Raw genomic sequence first — 20,359 nt, 5'->3', positions numbered from 1 at the left:
CAAACAGAGGGAATAAGAAATAGAGCCCTAATAATATTAATTATAATGATAAACTCAATTACATATTTACAGAGCTGACATGGGATTCAAACACAGAAATGTATAAATCATATTAAATAATACAGAAATAAAATGCATGTGTTGTTAATAAAATGTTGTACTGTATGATTTATATAAAAGAAAAGAAAAGGAGTTATTTAAAAAGATGTCACTGATTTTATGAGGCCTGTTAGTGTCAGGATCTTTTGATTCACTTTTGAATTTTCTTGTATTGAAATGAATGGATTGTAAATGTTTTTAGCTGTTGCACTTTTTGGAGCTGTATGCTCAAAGTATGCTTAGTTTTTTGTATTCCAGTACTTTTTGTATGAGAGTTTGTTTAGACTTTTGTCTCCTGTTATTTCCTGTTTTACTTTGAAGTTACGTACCTTGTGTGTGTCTTACTTCATTTACTTCCTGTCTTTTTCCTGCTTCCTGCCCCTGTAAATGTCTGCTCTGCCCACATGTGCTTCACCTGTGTTCAATTCTTCCAACGTCCCGTGTGTATTCAGCCTCAGTTCTCTCAGTCAGTGCATCTGTTCGGCTCAGTTTTCATTCCCTGGAGTTTCCCAAAGTTTCTGTTTGGTTCACGTTGCTGAGTTTTGCTTTAAGTTTGGATTTCTTTGTGCCTACAACTCTGCAATCTAAGAGTAAGCCTGTCTTTATTATATTTATTTTATTAAACCCACAGTTACCTTTTTGAGGTAAATGAAGGCCCTGGCCTCTGTTTGAAGAATTGAAAACCCAGCTATCACTCTCATAAATATGTGACATTCACTAAGGTTGACTCAGACTTGAAGCTCAGCAGACATGGCTTTGACCGACTGTAGTTTCTATTACATCACCCTGTTCAGAGCTAATGCATTATTCAATCTGAGCCTCGCTCCAGTAAGAGAATAAAACTAGAACACGCATCCACACAGATTCACTAAAGGGCTGATTAGATAGTATTTCCTTCCCTGAATTTTTAAATTCTGTGCAGCCAATGGGACTAGGTGTCCTTCCCAGGAAACCCTCATTGGATGTAGTTTTGAAGACTCTTGTCTGCTCTTGCAGCGGCAACATCTCCCTGCCTGTCTCTGTTCTTGCGAGAAAAAGCAATCTTATGGAAAAGGAAAAAGGGCAAAACTAGTTGAATTTCCGCTTCGTCTGAGTCAAAACAGGTCCCAGCTATCGCTTTAGATAAGACCGCACTCACAATCGAATCAAAAGTCAAGCTACTGTTGAAATATGTGTGAAATAAAAGTAACAGAAAGTTACACATTTTCAAGTTATATTAAGTTGAGATTGGAATTTTAATTCAAAAGACAGGACAAGATCACATGTTTCAGTCATGAAATTAAACAAATATCAATCATAGTCAGTCACACACATTGTTTGTTGTCTTGTCAACAGATAATAAGCAGCTGCCCCCCCCCCAGGACATTAGGTGTTCCTGACCTGCAGCCGGACAGCTCACACCTCCCATTTGATGAGATCAGAGGTGAGGAACCAATTACCCGGAGATATGTCACAGGGGCCAAGAATATTATTGTCAGCTTGTCACAATGCGAGAAATAAGGGGATTGTGGGGAAGGGGGTGTCAGACAATGGTGACAGATCACAAGGTAACATGTCAGATTGTGTTATCTTTTAATTTACTCCCCAGATCTGATGGAACTGACAGGAGGACCCATGAGCCAGTGCATGGGCCACTGTACTGCAGCATACTATGAGCCTGTTGATCAATGATTCTGTGGCACTTGCTGTTCAGGATGCAGCCTCATGCTCGTGACAGTGTCAGCACAGTTAATGCTAATCCAAGAGATTTCATCCCCTTCGCAACACATTTATTTTTTCTTATAATTATAATATTAATTGTATTACTATGGTAGCCAAACCTGTGAGCCGAGCAGGGCCTTTCTGTGTTAGTTTGCATGTTCTCTCTTTCCCTTTTGACCAAAATGAACCAGGTGCCAGGGCTGATTCAGAGTCAGTTCAACTAGCAAACCTTTAAAGAACCAAAGAGCAATCATTATTTCATATACAGCTGCATACATCGCTCAATTCATCACTGATTTCCCATCAATACTCCTGTCGACTGTAATCAGGGCATCCACAATGGTAGACTACAGCGTCTCTCCTCCATTGTTGCTCCATATTGGCATCTAAACACGTAAGGTCCATTATTAAAATTGTTACATTTTGTTTGCCGATTACGCTTGACACAAACTCTGTTTTCTATTTTAAATGGTGGTCACAATATTTTTTATAGTCTTACTGGTCTTGTCAGGTCACGATAATCTCACCCCCAGTCCATGACATAAGCTTTTTTTTCTTCTGGACCAGCGAAGTGGTGCCAGAGTTGTACCTGTTTTTCTGTCCAAGAGACGGTTCTATGGCTGTCAAAACATTAAGTGGAAAAGGGGGACCTGTCTCTGCTTGAGTTTTCCTCTACTTCCCACAGTACAAGGATATGAAACTGGGGTTAAAGGTCCAGTGTGTAAGATTTAGGTGAAAGGGACCTATTGGCAGAAATTGAATATAAAATAATCGTTTTTCATAGTTTCCATTAGTGTGTTTCATCTAAACTAATCATTGTTTTCTCTACCCTAGGATGGGCCCCTTATATTTAAATACTTTATATTGACGTCACAAGCGGGTCCTCTTTATGGAGCCTGCCATGTTTTTAACAGTAGCCCAAACTGGGCAAACTAAACAGCTTTTAAGTTTTTATGACAACTGAATGTTTCCACAGGTTCTCTTTCATGTTGGGAAGTTGTAACGTGCAACTTCACCACTAGATGTCACTAAATTCTACGCACTGAACCTTTAATTGGAGACTCAAAATTGCCTGTAGGCCTAAATGTGGTAGTTCATCTTCATATGTCAGTTCTGTGATGGAAATCATTTTCTGTCCTGCTTAAAGCATAAGCAGTTTAGATCATGGATGAATGGAAGGATGGACATTTCTATTGTTAAACTTATATTATTTTTTTCTTTGGCTACCTGCAGGCAACAGAAACATGCTGCAAACACAACGCTAACATATTAACAGTTTTTAAGTTGTCAGTAAAACTATTTGTAGTAGTTGGTTGTTTTTTTGTGCTGTTCAAAGAACACCAATCATATTTAGGAGACACATCCATGAGTGTGTGGAATTTGGTGCAGCGTTATTGAATTGAATGGTTAGGTCTTGGTGGAGGTATGCACTCTATTGAGTGCCTAGTAGTTGCTTATTTATACATCCAGCAAATGCATATCTGAAATTAGTATTGTGGAATATTTCCTGCCACCTGTGCACTGTTTGAGTCCAATATAAGATCTCCTTTCAGCTCTGCTTTGGGTATCCACTAACTCATGTGAAAGGCTCTTCAGCTCTTAAATCCCCAACTATGTTCAGCCGCCAGTTGCCAGCTGTGTGGGTTTGCCTTTCCGTGCAGATAGGATACAGACAGTTGTGTAAAGTTGGTTTTATTATTATATTTAGATCTTACTTGCTGAAAACATCTGCGTCTGCAGGAGAAGATGCTATGAAAGCAGTTAAACAAAAAATTGGCTTAATGGTTCTATTTTGGGCCGAGAGGGGCTGTAGAGGCATGTGGTAATTTTGTGGTTCCAGTAGCCATTGTCAATATGAAACTATGAATAACTGACAAAACATTGAATAAAGTATTTCAATAAAATAACAAACATTCTAGGTTGTATCAGTTTCTCACTAGTTTCAGTATTCTGAGCTGATGTTCAGCCATTAGGCAGAAAGCAAATCTGTAGTAGAAAAGCCAGAAATACCAATTTCTGTGCTGACAGTAGCTTCAATAGACCATGATGCTGTTCAGACACGATACAGTTTGAGAAGGGGATATGAAGAATTTGATCTCTTGCTCTGACTGTCGCTCTCACTCTCTACCCACCTACACACAACACCTACGGCTGAAGGCAACAAGTTCACAGGAGGTCGTCAGTAGTCCGGGAAATGTACAAAATCACTAACTGAAGCAGATAAGATATGTTTAGGAAAGAAAGTAAATTACAACATTTTATCACAAAACAACTTCTGAAATGCACTGAAAATCACAGAATGTTGATGTATAATAGTGTCAGAGGATCTGAACATGGAATTGTTTTTAAACGGGGACGGTTAACGAAAACAGGTTGGCAAGATATGGTTGTCTGTTTTGATAAATCAGTTGCCATGGAGTTTACTAATTCACTTTCCTGCTGAGTCTGACTTACACCCAGTTATACAAAATACACTTAAATATTTGCAAAAATATGATTGCAGTCACGGCTGTGAAAACCCAGAAAGCGTCCCGATGTCAGAAACTTATGGCTAATGCTATACAGCGAGTAAAAGCTATAAAGTCAAGGGTCTGCGTGGCCTTGGTTCGCTCGCTGCTCCCGCAGGCCCCCGTTTTATTGCTGTCGGTGTGTTCAAAATGTGCCTTGCAGTCTGGGAACGAGAGAGGACTTCGCAGCTGTATAACAGAGTGTACAATCAGTGTAAATAGTGATGATCTGCTCAGGTAACCATTTCATTTTCACAGGACATAAACTGATAGCAGCAGCTGAGACTGACAGCAGGATTTATATCCTGACACTGATACATCATCCAGTATCAGCTTTCCTCGAAACGGATCAGACGGATATGTGTCTGCAGCTGTGTAAAATCCACAAGAGGTACACTTGTATTCTTCAGCAGATGATGGCACTCTTTTTTCAAAGGGAGTATAATTTATAGCTCACCTCTTTATGACACATGAGATGAAGCAAAAAAATATGGAGGCGAAGAGATAGGGGTTGCCGGGGACCCGAAGAAACATAGAGCAGAAAAATGCTGAGTCCATTTGTCATGTCACCCAGAGACAGGACAGCCAATCAGTCAGTAATGACCCTCTCCCTTGTCTAAGTAAGTGTGTCATTACAATGATGAAGCTAATGTAACGTCAGAAAGTATTTAGTCTCTTGTCTCATATTGTTACTGTGTGTCTCTTAATAACAAACTGTGTCTCGACAAGTTGTCTGGATATGAAGGGTCAGATGTTGCAGTGGGTGGATCGGCCTTTATTCTTGTGCTTTCTGACACAACCAATTAGCACATAGCTCTAAATTTGAAATACAAGCAAAATTAGCTCCAGTAAAAAGGATCCTTCTTCTCTATTTAAATGTAAGCAGGTTTTTGTTTCCTTATACAGCTTATTTGCTTCATTTTTTCAAAACCCAATGCTGTAAAAAACTGGATTATTGGACTGCACTTCGAGAAAACAACAAGAAGCAGCAGCAGCAGCAGTTAATGGGATGTAGGATTTTAATTGTAAAAAAAAAATAGCACTGATTAGCGCTGGGGAAACTTGCAACACAGCTGACATAAGATAAGGCTTATCAGTTGTTTTCCTCCTGCAAGTGATACCAAGGTACCACAATCAGTTTCACAATAGGTTTACTGTCTTTTTATACTTGGCAGAATATTTTAGAGCTGAGGCGCACATCTGGATGTCTTATCTCTACAGTCATATCTGCGATTGTTGAGCTAAGATACGAAACCAGTGTCGCTCAACCAGCTCCTGCAATGTTAATGCTAATGAGTTGTTTTTCTTAATTCTATCACAGACTATATGTGAAGTGAAGACGTATGTGGAGTGCTCTCTCGTCCTTGTACTGTGTGTGGGTGTGTTTGTGTTTGTGTGTGTGTGTGTGTGTTTGTGTTTGTGTTTAGACATGTTCTTTGGCCAGATAAAGATACGAGTGGGAATTGGTATTTCCCCTACTGCAGCCATTCATTCCAAACAAGTTATACAACATTGTTCAGAGGTCGAGCTAACCCCAATAGTACAACCCCAAATCAGAAAAAGTTGGGACGTTATGTTACATTTGAAATTAAAACTGAGAACAGTGATTTATAAATGATCTTTGACCTGCATTTTATTGTTTTTTTCAAAATAAACCCTTATTTCAATTTTGATTCTTGCAACATATTTCAAAAAAGGTAAAGCATTTACCACTTGTACCACTTTGTAATGTTGCCATTCCTTTTCACAATCACAAGTGATGGAAAGTTTCAGGTGTAATTTTGTCCCATTCTTCCAGCAAACAAGTGTTGGGGTCTCTGTTGTCGCATTTTGAAACGCAAAAATATTCTCTATTGTGGCCAGGTTGGGACTGCACACATGCCAGTCCAGCACCCCCATCCTCTTCTTCCACAGCCATGCTTTTGTAATGTGTGCAGAATGTGGTTTTGCATTGTCTTGTTGAAATATGCATAGATGTCTGTGGAAAAGATGTCGTCTTGAAGGCAGCATTTGTCTGCTCCAAAGTCTCCATGTACTTTTCGGCATTAATGGTGCCATCACAGAAGTGTAAGTTACCTTTGCACTGACACAACCCGATACCATGACAGACCCTGGCTTTTGGACTTGTTGCTGATAACAGTCAGGACAGTCCTTTTCATCTTTTGTCTACATGGCATCCATTTCATCCATTTCTTCCAAAAATGACCTGAAATACTGACTCGTCTGACAACAATACATGTTTCCACTGTGTGGTTCATCCCAGATGCCTGCAAGTCCAGAGAAGTCGAGGATGCTTCTGGACACGGTTAATACAGGCTTCCTTTTGGCACAGTAAAGTTTTAACTGGCATTTGTGGATGTAACTACGTATTGTAGTGATGGACAAACATTTGCCAAAGTAATCCTCAGCCCATGTGTTTAGATCTCTTATGGATGAATGGCGGTTCTTGATGCAGTGTAGTCTGAGGGATTGGAGAGCACGGTTAGTCACCTTAAGCTTGCGCCCTTGCTCTTTATGCACTGAAATTTCTCCAGATTCTGTGAATCTTTTAATAATGTCATGCACCACAGAGGATGAAATATCCAAATCTTTATTTGAGAATCAATCACTTTTGGCCGATCCTCGGCCCATCTTTGCTCCTCAAGGACTAGGCCTTTCCTGAATGTTGCTTTTGTCCAGAATCATGATTACAATCACCTGTTGACATCCCCTATTTCAAATCACTTCATCTTTTAATCATTCTACCTCATTACGAGCCCTAAATTGCCCCCGTCCCAACATTTTTTGAAATGGCATCCATGTATATTTACGTTGAGCTGACAAAACATAAAATATCTATGTTCAAACTGTCTGCAATGAAATACAAGTCAAATTTAAATGTATCTTATTTATGCTGTCTTTTTTTATTTGTATTTTACATACCGTCCCAACTCTTTCTGAGTTGGGGTTGTCGATGTGCAGGTAGAGACTTATGTCCATCTTTACATACAGACTAGGCTCTCTAATGTCAGTGATATTATTAAATTTAAACCTTCTTAAATCATTGACATAATATATGAACAATTATTTAGCATTTTTAAATGTTACAAAATGCATTAAAAGCAAGAAATGGATACATAGAAATAAAGTTATGGAGCTCGAGCAGAGAAAATAGAAGAATAAAATCAAATGAAAACACATTAACAGATAAATGGGATTAGTAAGTGTAAATAAAAGCCAATGTTAATCACTTCGTAAAAGTTTGTATTAAAAGAGAAAATAGTTTTTAGAAGGGATTTAAAAGAGTAAGAGCACAAAGAATTCAGAAAAGGAATATGCATAATTTTGAGTTGGAGGAACTAAAGCAGAATGAAATTCCATTTTTCCATTCCAAGCTCCTTGTTGCGATTAATATTAACCATAGAGACGGAGAAACCGCATTAATTCAAGTAGTCTTCTGTAATTGGTGTAAGTGCCGCGCTGCATCAAGAAGTGTTTCCTGCTTTTAAAACAGGTTCTTGTACAAGAGAAAACACTTCTCTGCACTGACTTTATCAAACAAACAGAATTTGATGTTATGTGGAATCACGAGTGCTTTGAAGGAAGATATATTTCATCATGCACTGAGATACATTTGGATGTGAGAGGATCTTTCATTCTTTCAGTCTTCCTCAGGGTCTTGTCACATTGCATTTTAAGGTTTACCAAACCGTCTGTTGGGGCTCGCGCGGCTGTGCGGACACGGCCTTTGTTCTGCGGACTGCTATATCAGAGAGAGCAGGGGGTAGAGTAATACAGCTCCCTGAGAGGTGAGCCTTTTAACCTCAGCACAATAAAGTCGGCCATCACAACTCAAAGGGGCTGCTCTACAGTCTGTACACAGTAATCTGTTCAGTCATGCGTCACTGTCACCCACATTCTCTGTGCCATCACATTTCTGTCTTGTCGTAAATACTTCAATCACAGCGTGTCTCCCCCTCGAGGAATAGCTCTTTCTTGAACCAAAGTGGAGGCCGGGGCAGTTTCACATTCCAGCCAACAGCTCATCCATCAGATTGAGCAATAATGGCACCCTCTGTGTCCTTATTAAGAACAGTTTCCAAAAGACACAGGAGGACTCGACTTTGTGAACAACACCAGAGCCGATGTATCAAAGGATTCAGCACAGCATAACGTGTTTTGTCCTTACAATCTTTTTCAAATTAGGGCAATTTGAAAAAATGTGAAACATATTCTGGCCCATAATTTTAATTTGGTACTTTTCTTGAAAGGGTTTCTATGCTCTGAAACACATCACCTAACTCAGACTGGACATTGCTGCAGCCCCTCTTCTCAGCCTCTGTCTGAAACACATTCTGTCTCTTTAAGGCCCACTTCCTGATAAAGCCCACTTTAATCTGATTGGCCAGCTGATTGACTCTGTTGTGATTTGTAAATGGCTTCCAGCACGTGTAGGAAAATCTTGGCCTCTGCCCCCTGTTTACCTGGCTTTGTGTGTGTGTGTGTGGGGGGGGGCGGTTGCCGGGCTAGCCGCTAGTTGTGGATTATGCAAATGTGGGGCAAGATGATGCAGAAGTATCGGCCAGACTACTGATGAGGCATTTCAGGAGCTTCTGGAGCAGAGGAGGAGAGGAGCTCCCTTTACCACAGACCTTATAACACACACATAAAACCTTTATAAGACAGGAAAGAGAAATCTAAAAGCATCATATGTCTCCTTTATCCTGCAAGCTACTGCTGAAATCATATCAAGATGATCATAAGCACTGACATAGTTGCATGCAGGTTGGTTGTAAAAATATCTTGGAGCCCCCACAATCATCACTGCACTGAGGTTCAACTTTATTATAAAAGGTTCTGCTCGACTGCATCATTATCATTCAGCTCGTGTGAGAGCAGCGTGCTACAGATGAATGGCTTTACATACACCGAAAGGTCATCTCCTCTGAGAAAGGATAGGACAGCACAAGCCAAAATTGCTCTTTCAAGAAAGGAGCAAATACAATTATTTGCATAGTCAAAGTTAACAAATACAAGACGGAATCTTTGTCGACGCTTAGTTGTCAAAGATGAGGAATGCATACGGTATTGTTCAAGAGAAGCGCAGGGCTATCGGTTTTATTATTTCAGCACAATCAGCAGTGAAATAAGAGGCTGCTTCCATTTCCACCGCTTCGTTCAGGAAAACTGAAACAATGGCTTCAAAGATGAGCAGGTTGATACCAAACAAAACAGTGAGAAGAGGACAACAAGCTTTGTTTCTTAGTCACACCGCGCATTTTATTTCCCAGCACCAATGAAACCTCCTAACAGAGGAGTGATGAATCTCAGACTGAACATGTGACCACTGGTGTAGTAGCTCCGCCATTAGATCACAGCATGAGACGTGTCTGGCCACAGAAATGGTTTCATCCAAGGGTGTGAAACATGCATGGAAGTCATTTCAGAGTGACTGGTATAAAACCATTAAAACACAGTCCTATAAACTCAGTTTTCTTACTGTCACAAAGTGTTTGTTCACAAGCAAATCAAAAAGTAATCTGAAGCAAAAGAATGGTCCTAGATTTGCGCTTTATTTGCTTATATGTCTTGCCACAGTTTCATATTTTTATATTCCCATTGTTATATCCGAGCAGGATAGACTCCAGGTTGGCATCTCGCCTACATTCTTTTGTCTGTTTTAGTTCTTGCTGGCTCGGCCAGGATGTACCTCTTTTACAAGACAGAGCCAGTTCAGGAGAAGTGGATATAGATCGAACAAATCGATTATTCAATTAGTTAAAGGTTAGATTACTGTTTTCTGCAAACTATGCGCAAAACTCATAAGAAATCTTTGCCTAACATCCAGAAAAGGTTTGAAAAAGCCATTGTTACTTAAAAGGAACAGAGATCTTTAAAAAACAGATTCAAATTGATAGAACATTGCACTACAGAGAAAGAAATCAGTTTATGGAACAATCTGAACAAAGAAACCAAAGAATCTAAAACAAACATTATATAAAAAACACTTCCAGTATGTTAAGGAAATACAATGAAATGTGTTAATTAATTAGTTTTGTTTGGGTAAATCATTTTGTGAGCTTCTTTGAATGGTATAAAATGAATTGTAACTTCGGAACTGATAGAGGGATGTGAGGGACTGTGTTGGCCTGCAGCTATTTCAATTTTCAATTTTATTGAATCATTTGCTTTGGTAATGTTTTGGGAATAAATTCAAAATTCCAGATTTTGTGTTTGCATTTAAATGGTTTTGCTTTGGTCGACGAATTAAATAAACGTATAAATAAAATATACCTACTGAGAGTACTGAGTCCAACTTTTTCTTACAGCCATCTGCAAACTCTGGCTTTGGTTGTTGGTGTTTAACGTCTATCATAAAGCATGTTGCAAACGTACCTGCATGTACACCAGAGTTTCATGGTGTGGCATTTCTTTGTGCACCATCAAAATGATTGACAGCTGTATTTTTTGAGTTAGAAAACTATATTGTGCTGCATTAAGATCATAGTAAATAATCAACTGTAGCTTGGAACTAAAGTTGCTTAACTAAATGAGGATTTGTTCTCACTTGATGCTTTCATGCCTTGCAATTTCTTTGAGCCCGATGTTCTCCATCATCATATCCCTCTGGTCTTTCATTTGGAAGAGTGCACAGATTAAAGGCTGGGACTGAGACTAATAAATGGACAAAATTTCTTTACCTTGAATGCCATTTTAATAAGATTTAAAGCTTTTAAAAGGTTGTTCTTGTTTGTGCTGTGACCTTTTATGTACAGTCTACCTGTGTTCTCAGCGGCAGCGGCATGTGAGGACGTTTTAATCAGTTTTATTTTATCTACAAAGCCTCCCCCCCAAAGAACCAGCACGTTCATGAACCTCGCCTGATAAGATAGCATTTGTATAAAACAAACTCCGGAGCCGATAATTTAAATAAGCCGTTTTCCAATTTATTACAATAACATTAGGAAATCATTTCTATTACAACCCTGATAATTAATCCACACAAATAATAGAGGTGAGCCCCAGGACATTAATACGTTTCCTCATCCACACTAGATAGTCATGCATAGTCACAACTTGAGGGCCAGTCTTCCTCCTCCCCTGCAGCAGTTGAGTCACTTTTCATTTTCCTCTGGGATTAAGTAGTTGGCAGCTTTATTTACATTTAACGTTCTGGACGACTGCACCACAGCCTCCATTACGCACATTTACCTCCTTTACATGCTTTTGGTCTTTACTGGGTAAACAAGAAGGTCTTTGACTTTCCCTCGTGGCCTTTACGAGGAGATGAAAAACTGAAGTTAATTAAAGTAAGTAATCAGCACTTTCTGTTTTAGAAAAATGATTTATTGTTTCCATGTTTACATGCTTCAGGGAGTTGTCTCTCCAAAAGGATGTGGTTCTTTATCTGCAAAGAAATCACAGCTAAACTAAAAGCAGGGCGTAAAGCTCTTGTATTGTTTTTTCCCCCTCATGTCAGTTAAATCAGTGTATTGTGATTTAATCAAGTGCAGTTAAAAAAAAAACTTCATTAGTCAGTCAATCATTTAAATTGCCGGTTAATTTATAATCTTACAATAATAAAGACTATCCAATAACTCTGTTATATAAGCAGCCATCAAAATCCTCTTTACATTACTCAACTGGTTCAAGGATAGTATGAAAGTTTTGAAAGAAAGACGACAGATGACTGTAGTTGTTTCTTTGGACAAGATTTGATTAAAGAGGTTCCCTTTGCTCCGTTAATATCCTCTTTGACTGATAGCTTGCACAGCAGACAGCAGCTTAGTAAAGCAAAGCCTCTTATTTTCTTGTGAATTGCTTGCTCTAGAACTGATAACCTGCATTAAAATTCATTAGACTGCTAACAACGTGAACATTTGCATAAATTAGTTATTTTCATTTATATTTGACCAGCGCTGCCTGTTGGAATGCAAAAGAAAATTGACGGAAACAATTGCTTTTGCATTTCAGGATGCAGCTCACAAAATGTGTATCAAAAGCTGACTGGCTGAGACATGTCAGTAACTTAAGAAGTTATTGTTCAGTCTATTGCAGGAATGCTGACAGTTTTGTTACTTTAGTTAAGTTCTGTCCCACATGCAAACATTATGACTTTTGGGTGCATCACCAGCAGCTATACTCACTAATGTTTAGACATTCTGACCCATGAGTATACATAGTAATTATTACTACATTTTTACTTGAGTACTTTTGGGTTGGATTTATGGATGATATGATGGCTAGGCAAAAAGTGAAGCCAAAATATCTTGATCAGCCCCAGTGACTGGCTGCAGTGTAGCTCAAGTCAAAGTTCAGGTTATGAACCAGGATTTTTTGGACTCATTCTTGTACAGTGGGAGGTGATGGAGATTTTTCTTATCGTCCATCTTTATGTATGGTCTGACCACGGTGTGACAAAGAATACCAGGCCCACTCTCTCTGCAAAATAGTGGATGGTGGGTTTTGCAGCAGTTTGGAAAAACAACACATAAAGTTCGCATTTGAAATCGGCCGCTGAGTTCAAAGCACACAGTCTGTGGTTCAAAGTATCAAACGGATAACATATGTCTTGTATCATTTCCAAAACCATGACTCATAGCAGGAGAGCTTGACTCTTGACACAGCTGGTTAAAAAAGCGCTCGCTCTGAGCCCTCGGATGTAAAAACTTGATATGCATGGATTCGGTTGAAAAGGTTGCTGTGACCTTGCCCGCCCTCAGATCTGGTTCATCCTATTATACTGATGTTCATATTAATCTTGTGCTGATGTTAAGATTAAATAAGATATTAATCCTCTAATAACCATAATACATTGCTCCATATGCTCAGTTTAATACCCCGATTCCAATCTAGAAGCTGAATTACAGCAGAAACACTCATCTGAGTGGTACATTCATACAAATCAGAAATGCAAATGAGTTGTTTAACTCATGTTCTACTTATTGTAATATCCTGAGTAGTTAATCCACTATTTTTTTTATTGTCCCATAAAGGGACTTTTGTTGTCATAAATTTGATCTTTATTTTCATCCGGCATAAGTGAAGGGAAAGGTGAAACAGGCCGCACTGTCACGCTTTTATGGAATGACTAAATACAAGTAATAAACTTGATAATAGAGGAATATACCAGTCTACACTTATTGTGCAGTTCCAACGCATTCAGTGTTATTTATTCACTCAGAGGCCCTGGTTTAAAAGAGTCATTTAAACTGCAGGCATCTGTAAGGCCAGTTTAGTGACCCATGTCCATATAGACATCTTATCGGTTATGGCTCCTCTTGTCCTTAAAAATGTAGGTGAGACAAAACTTTTTACTGCGTTTCCTCAAACTTTATTCTGGTCTTATGAATTAGATAAATGGCAGTGGACTAAAACAGGACATGTGCGTAGAGAGGGAAAAAAAGAGGATGACGTGCAGAAAAGGTCCCTGAATATTATGTGATTATTATTTGACAGGATTTAGGAAGCAGTGGAATCATCCCCTCCACTCTGCTGACAGATTACTGACACTTGCTGCAGTTCAGTGGAAAGAGGCCAGTGTAGAAATAGCCTGTGACATCTTCTGATACATTAGCTTCTGCTAATGCTGAATCTCTTGTTTACTCCTACGTTTAAACCATGTCTGTTACATCTATTAATAAAAGTCAGTCGTTGATTTTCTTCATGTTTAGTTCTATTATGTGGAGTAACCTGCAGCATAAAGATAGCCTTGTACCACACTGGTGTTATTATACTGTCAAAGCTTGTTTACTTAAAGTGCATCAAATGATTGACACGCTTTAATCCATGAAAGCTGAACCATCTCAAACACGCCCACTTCTGCTGGAAGCAGCTTCTAAGCAAATCTTGAAAATGTATATGTAATAAAAGCAGAATTTGGACATTGTAATTTATATGAATGACGAGCGTGAACATCTTCTCTTCTCCCTGTGCTTTTTTTGGTTTATGTATCCCACAGAGATAACCCGCGCAATAAATTCAACTTCATTATCTTATTAATAAAGTCATGTTTTCCAGTCTTACCCTACAGTGCATCTGGACCACAATCGAAGAGAGTGCTTCTCATTACTTTTGTTAATGGCACTGCAGCGCTAATTGAAACAAGTAGGACTGCTGTTCTCTTTTGGGCGGGGCCACTAATGTTATTTGAAGGGAGGCGAGTGAAGGACACACACACAATCTCAGTGATTAGCTTTCATTACTCTAAAAGCTGAACTAGTGTGTTCCTAAGCCTACGTAAATGCTGTTTAGAGCAACGTGACTTTTGTAATGTTGGCAAACAACTCCCTGATTGAATATTCCGTTAATTCCTCATTTTTTATTTATGAACCACTGTGGCTCCTGCAAATATTTATTATCCTTTCCTTCATTACAATCACAGCGACAGTCAAATGTGAACAATATATTGATTTTATAGATGGTTCTTTACATAGCTACACATTTTAAAGGCTAACGGGACTCTTAATGTAACATGAGACAATCTTTATGTATTGTATTGGGTTTATTCTCTTTATAATTTCTATTGCTCACTCACTGTACAAAGACACAGTGTTCCTGCTGCATGTCATGTCGTCGAGATTTCCTGCAAGCGTTTTCATTGGCTACTGTCAGACGCAGTGTGCAAGGCAAACTCATTGCTACAACATCTTGAGGTCGTTTGAGCAGCTGCTTATGTAAAGCGCAAAGGACCCTGCTGATGCAATAAGTATTTACTGAAGCACAGAACCACTAACCAAATTGCCTCTCCGCTGGAAATGCAATATGTAACAGTTGTCATTTTCAATTACTCAGACTGAGTAGGTGGCAGGTGATTGACCCTGTAAACATATTTTGAGCTTGAAGACGTGTGACACCAGCCAAAAACAATGATAATGGACAGCCTGTAGTCGTCTGCCGGTGTCTGAGATGCTTCTGCTGCATTGTAATGATCCGTGCTGGGGTTGCACACAGTTATTGCTTGTTATCCAGTGTTTCCCCTTGGTTGATTGCATTGGGGGGGGGCTGTCAATGACAACACGTCTTGGGGGGTGGTGGTTATCTATTTTCTTTTTTTTCCCCATTTTGATGTTGCGTAAAGATAAAATTGGACATGTTGAACACGGTCTGAGTGCGGCAAGATTTTATGTAGTTGAATTAAATGTTTGTTTTTATTTTCTTTTACGTCGTACAACACCGGTATCTTGTCTCGTAGAGCCGGGAGGATTCCAGGAGCCAGTATTTCCTCAGAGATGGGTCGAAGCCTGTAGCTGTAACAGCTGGAGAGCTGCTAGCGCTCTGGCCTGGACTAGCTTCCCTGCCATCAGCAGCAGAGCTCTTAGCATCCCTGCCACTATCGCCAGATTGCATCTATTTAAAAAATATTTTGGTGGGTTGCCTCTCCCTGCCACAGGCAGTGGTTGGGGAGACACTGTTCTCAGCTGATCCTACAGGAATAGGACATGTTTTAGTGAGATATTATAACCACTACTCTTACGTTTGAGACACGCCAAATCCTTGTGAACCCGCAGTAATATCAGCACTAGAGTCATAGTTTCAGTAAGTGTTAAATGTTTGTATAAGCAGACCTTACTAACATATGAAAGGGAGGAATCAGGGCACAGTCTTTGGCAATGATGAGCACAGCGCCACTGTTCTGGCAGTGAATGATTCGGTTTTGTTTCAGAAATGAGAAAATGGTTTCTCTTTATAATGTTGCAGCCTGATTAGTGCACTGCTCCAGATCTGCAGTTTCCACAAGTTAAATCCGAGTCTAATAATTTACTGATGCAACTTTAACTGGATACAAGATATTTAAAATGTATTGTACGTGGAGTCAAACAATCCATATCTCCCACGAAGGAAGGCAAGTCACAGATCCATGAATGAATGGATGATCTTTATTGAAATGATCTGTTTTTGAATGTGATATTGTTCTTTCTCAAAGTGGAAATGTGAGATGCCTGCTTGGTAAAACTTCAGAGTCAGCAGCACACTCATCTCCTCTGATTGTAAAAGCCACATCAGGCAACTTTCCAGCAAAAACTGTCCAATTAAATTAATAACATTGGGTCCACCTATGTTTCTTTTATTTGATTATTAAACAACAGCCATCCACTGTTTGTAGATGTTTTTTAACCTTGTTCATGAAACATGACGTTTTAATATAGACATTTTACTGTGTCTAGTTCTTGTAATAGAAATATAAAAGAGAAACAGAATCGGTCTGATAAGCCTATTTAATTTTTTTTTTCTGTTATAAAATTACAGCAACTGCCTCTTGATCCACACATAAATTTAATGGGTTATACCCAAAAAATCCTGGATCAGCCCATTTAATCTGGATCGCTCTTCCTTGGTCATGCCCCAACCCCCCCAACAAAGTGTAATGGAAATCAGTTCAGTAGATTTTGCTGCTGACAAACAGAAACAGGTGAAAACAACCTTGAAGATAATAAAGAAAGAATATAGCAGGAAGTGCTGCTCTAGTCTCTGCTCCTCTCTGTCTAATGTTGAGGTCAAACAATGCAAACGAATGTTTCCTCCTGTGTGCTCAGACTTGTGGGCCCCAAATAGATTATTTGTCAATTTAAGTGCTCTGACAGCAAGAGTTACGTCAAGTGAATGGGTGCGCCTCAGATGCTGCTGCCTCTCACACTGTGAAGTTTCCTGACGGCTATCAGGAAACTTTGTGCCCTAATTGATTTGGATCAATTGCAGCTGACTCCTGGTTGTCATCAAGAAGGAGAAGATCAATGCTCCGGTTTTTGCCAAAAGAAAACAGGCTTCAACTTAAAAAAAATAATGTTGGTCATTTAAATGGATTAGACAAAACAGCCTTTTTCTTTTACTGCTGTTATGCAGTTATACATAAATAGCTTATTTCCATTTTACTTGTTAAGTCACATACATGTATATATTTTAAATCAAAAGAACCCTTATGTTCTTCAGAAAGAAACAGTGCTGGCAGATATTTGTAACTTAATTAGCAATGCTTGTTAGACTGACAGTTTAAGAGGTCACAAATCTGCCAAAACTGCCTGAGCTCCAACAACAAATGGAAATCAGCAGCTGTCAGACGAGAACCTTGGAAGCTAAAGTGTCAGGTTTTATGTAGATGAGGATAAAGCAGGATAAAAAAATCATCAAATGGCATCCATTATGGGCCGTGCAGATGGATATCAGAACACCCAAGCAAAGTGTGCTGAAAACAACCTTGAATCAAGGATGCTGAGATAGATCACTCTCTGTAAAGGCGGTCATCGTGTTCTGTGGATGAACATTAAAAGGATCAGTAGTTTGCCATTCTAGAAATTACTGCAGACACATTACTGATTCTCAGTGCTGGGATCATAGCAGAGGCAGGGTCAAATTGTTGACATTGAATATTTTTGCAATGTGACACCATTTAGAAGGGAACAAAACCTCATATTGCTTTAAGCAGGACAGATAAGTCATAAGTGCTGCATCACCTGGCCATGAGCAGTTGAAAAGAATAATCAAATTCAGGCTTTCAAACTAGGAAGATGTTTTCAGGCCCTCTCACTGATGCTGTTTGCCTGGTTTGTCTCCCAAAGCTACAAAACTGTTGCTGCACTAAGAAGCAAGTTCAACTACCCTGGATATCTTTTCATTCTCAGGCTTCACTGAACCTTGATAACCTGTTCTATGATGCTTGAACGTTCTCTGTTAACATTAGGTTTCCCCATCTTGATAAAAGCGTGTTCATGTGGAATTATTTGTGAACTCCTTTTGTCCCTGTCAGGATTCTGCAGAATGATGATAGGCTTTTAATATGTTATCGTGAACTGCTCCAGAACAGATTAGCTTGTCAAGATCAGTTACCATGGTGATTTACCCTGCCAAGAAGTTAACCAGTATCGCGACAGGGAAAAAAGTTAAATCAGAAGTTACCTCAATAACTGCAAATCCTGCTGCGGCCCTTGATCTTGTGTGTTTTTCCCAAAGTAACATGACAATCCCACATAACCTGTGTAATCACCATTCTTCCCATCGTAGGAGAGTAATTGTTGTTAAAGCAATGCTCCCACACTCATGCTGATGTAATCTAAGTTGTTTCGTTACTTTCAGAACTCAAAACGGCAAAACACCAAAAAACTATTTAGCTGAGGCCAATTTCTGGTGTTTCCTTAAGTGGTGGCTGAGTTCTTTATTTACCGCCACTGCTGAAGCTAATGGGCCTTTATTTGAGGCAGGCATACATCTCTAATTACCCCTGTTTGATAAGTGTATTGGTCATATATTAGTATGAAGGCTTGATCCTTTCCCGTTGACCTTTTTCATGTCAACCACACCCCTCGATTTATTGGAGACCCTGGAGAATCAGGTTTTAATTAACAACTGGTTTTATACAGTGCGTAACATTTCAGACAAATAAATACCCCATAAAGTTTGAGTGTTCTTTTAATAATCCAAGCAAATGTAATTGGGCAATTGTCTTTAGACTGTGTAATTGGATGCATAGATCTGAAAGTAATAAACTCTAGTAACCAACAGTGGATTGTCTACAAGGGAGTGATAATTATCGTTGCAGTGTTTCCCTGTTGGGCTCTTCACTGCAGTCTGTGGCACATGCAACAGATGGAAGAGGAAACAGACAACAGGGAGGTAATTAAACCTGATAATATATCATGGATTAGACGCATAGGAGTATAACGTGGCATTTTCCTCATAACAAGAATGTATCATCCATAGGTAGGAGAAAAGGACCTTGACTATGCATCCAATGATGTCCACTTACATTTAAAATATGTCTCCTGCAGGTGAAGGACGTTGTCAGAACCGTGTGAATTAACAGTTTGGCCATCAATTGTCTGTCTTCATTGTACGGAGAGCAACTATGTTATTTGAAAATTACATTTGAATAAATCATTGTCCGTTTAAGAAAACTACATTTTGATGTATAAGGTAAACTTCTGATTTATTTGCCTTATTGCTTATCATCACATTTATACACTATTCATACATCACAGGTCCATTACTATTCTGTCACGTCAGCATTTGTATAATTTCCATTTGACACTGATGTGATTTAACCCCCAGCAGCAGTTACAATATAGTCAGCGAGAGTGAATGTTATTACTTTAAATCATACATAATGGCAGAATCATGTCAGAGCCTGACTGTCACATAGACTCTGGATATTAGATATGAAGTCAAGCAGCCAGCACGAGAGAACGTGCTCCCTCACTCACATGAACACCTACACAAAGGACACACGCTTGCTCAAATAGAAACCTCCCACTCAGACAAGCAGAGTTTCACATAGAAGAAGAGATTTATTAAGGCTTCTATCAGAAATACTGATGCTTCATATATACAGTAAACAAATGCTTCACCAAAATGCACACACTCATAGACATCAATCCCCTCAATGTGCTAATTTTTTCAAGATCCTTGAAGAATTCCCTGAGAAATTAGCACAGATCTTGAAAAATGCCCTGTCTCACAATGTCAAAGAAAATATTCCTGAATCCACCCTTGATCTGGATCGTCCCAATAATTAATTATTCCCTGATCTAAACCTCATCTTTCCACCAAGTTTCCACCAACCAGTAAATGAATAAGAGTGATCACATAACCTCATTGATGAAGGTGAGAACAGCCCCCTTGGCAGAAGTTTTAAGAAAAGCAAAGTTTGAAGGACCAAGTTCAATCCTCTGATAATTGGACCAGAAGCAGCAACCGATACAGCTGAGAAACTATGACAACCTGCGGACAGTGCACTGACATTTATAAAAAAGTAATGTTCCGATCAAGTGCTCTGGGTTTTTGGGGGCAGCATTATTATTATGCAGTAATGCTAAGTGAGCAGGATCAACTGTTTCGTATGAGAATTTGAAAATACTGAGTGGATTACGATACTACTGAAGAGGAGGGTCACATTGACACAAGGATGGTGATGGCTGTAGTCTTAAAATATACTAATGATATAAAAGAATATATGTGTTGAAATGAAACTGAGACAAAGAGAAGCTAGTATGAAAACTACCAATGAAACGACTTAGATTTGATTAAAACCTATAAAGACTAAATCTAAATAAAACCCAGTTGCTAAAGTTAACACTGTATGA

General features: G+C 39.1%; 1 long non-coding RNA gene across 1 annotated transcript; it reads left to right on the top strand.

Moving 5' to 3' along the window:
- The first annotated feature begins 484 nt into the window (after positions 1–484).
- LOC109630179 (uncharacterized) lies at positions 485–3,669 on the top strand. Its single transcript, XR_002202760.2, has 3 exons — positions 485–689; positions 1,435–1,522; positions 1,688–3,669. It is a non-coding gene; the product is annotated as an uncharacterized lncRNA (long non-coding RNA).
- Positions 3,670–20,359: the final 16,690 nt, after the last annotated feature.

The sequence above is a fragment of the Paralichthys olivaceus genome, chromosome 11, assembly GCF_024713975.1.
Source record: "Paralichthys olivaceus isolate ysfri-2021 chromosome 11, ASM2471397v2, whole genome shotgun sequence".
Taxonomy (NCBI): domain Eukaryota; kingdom Metazoa; phylum Chordata; class Actinopteri; order Pleuronectiformes; family Paralichthyidae; genus Paralichthys; species Paralichthys olivaceus.
The sequence above is the reverse complement of the archived record's forward strand: the minus strand, read 5'-3'. Positions and strand labels throughout refer to the sequence as shown.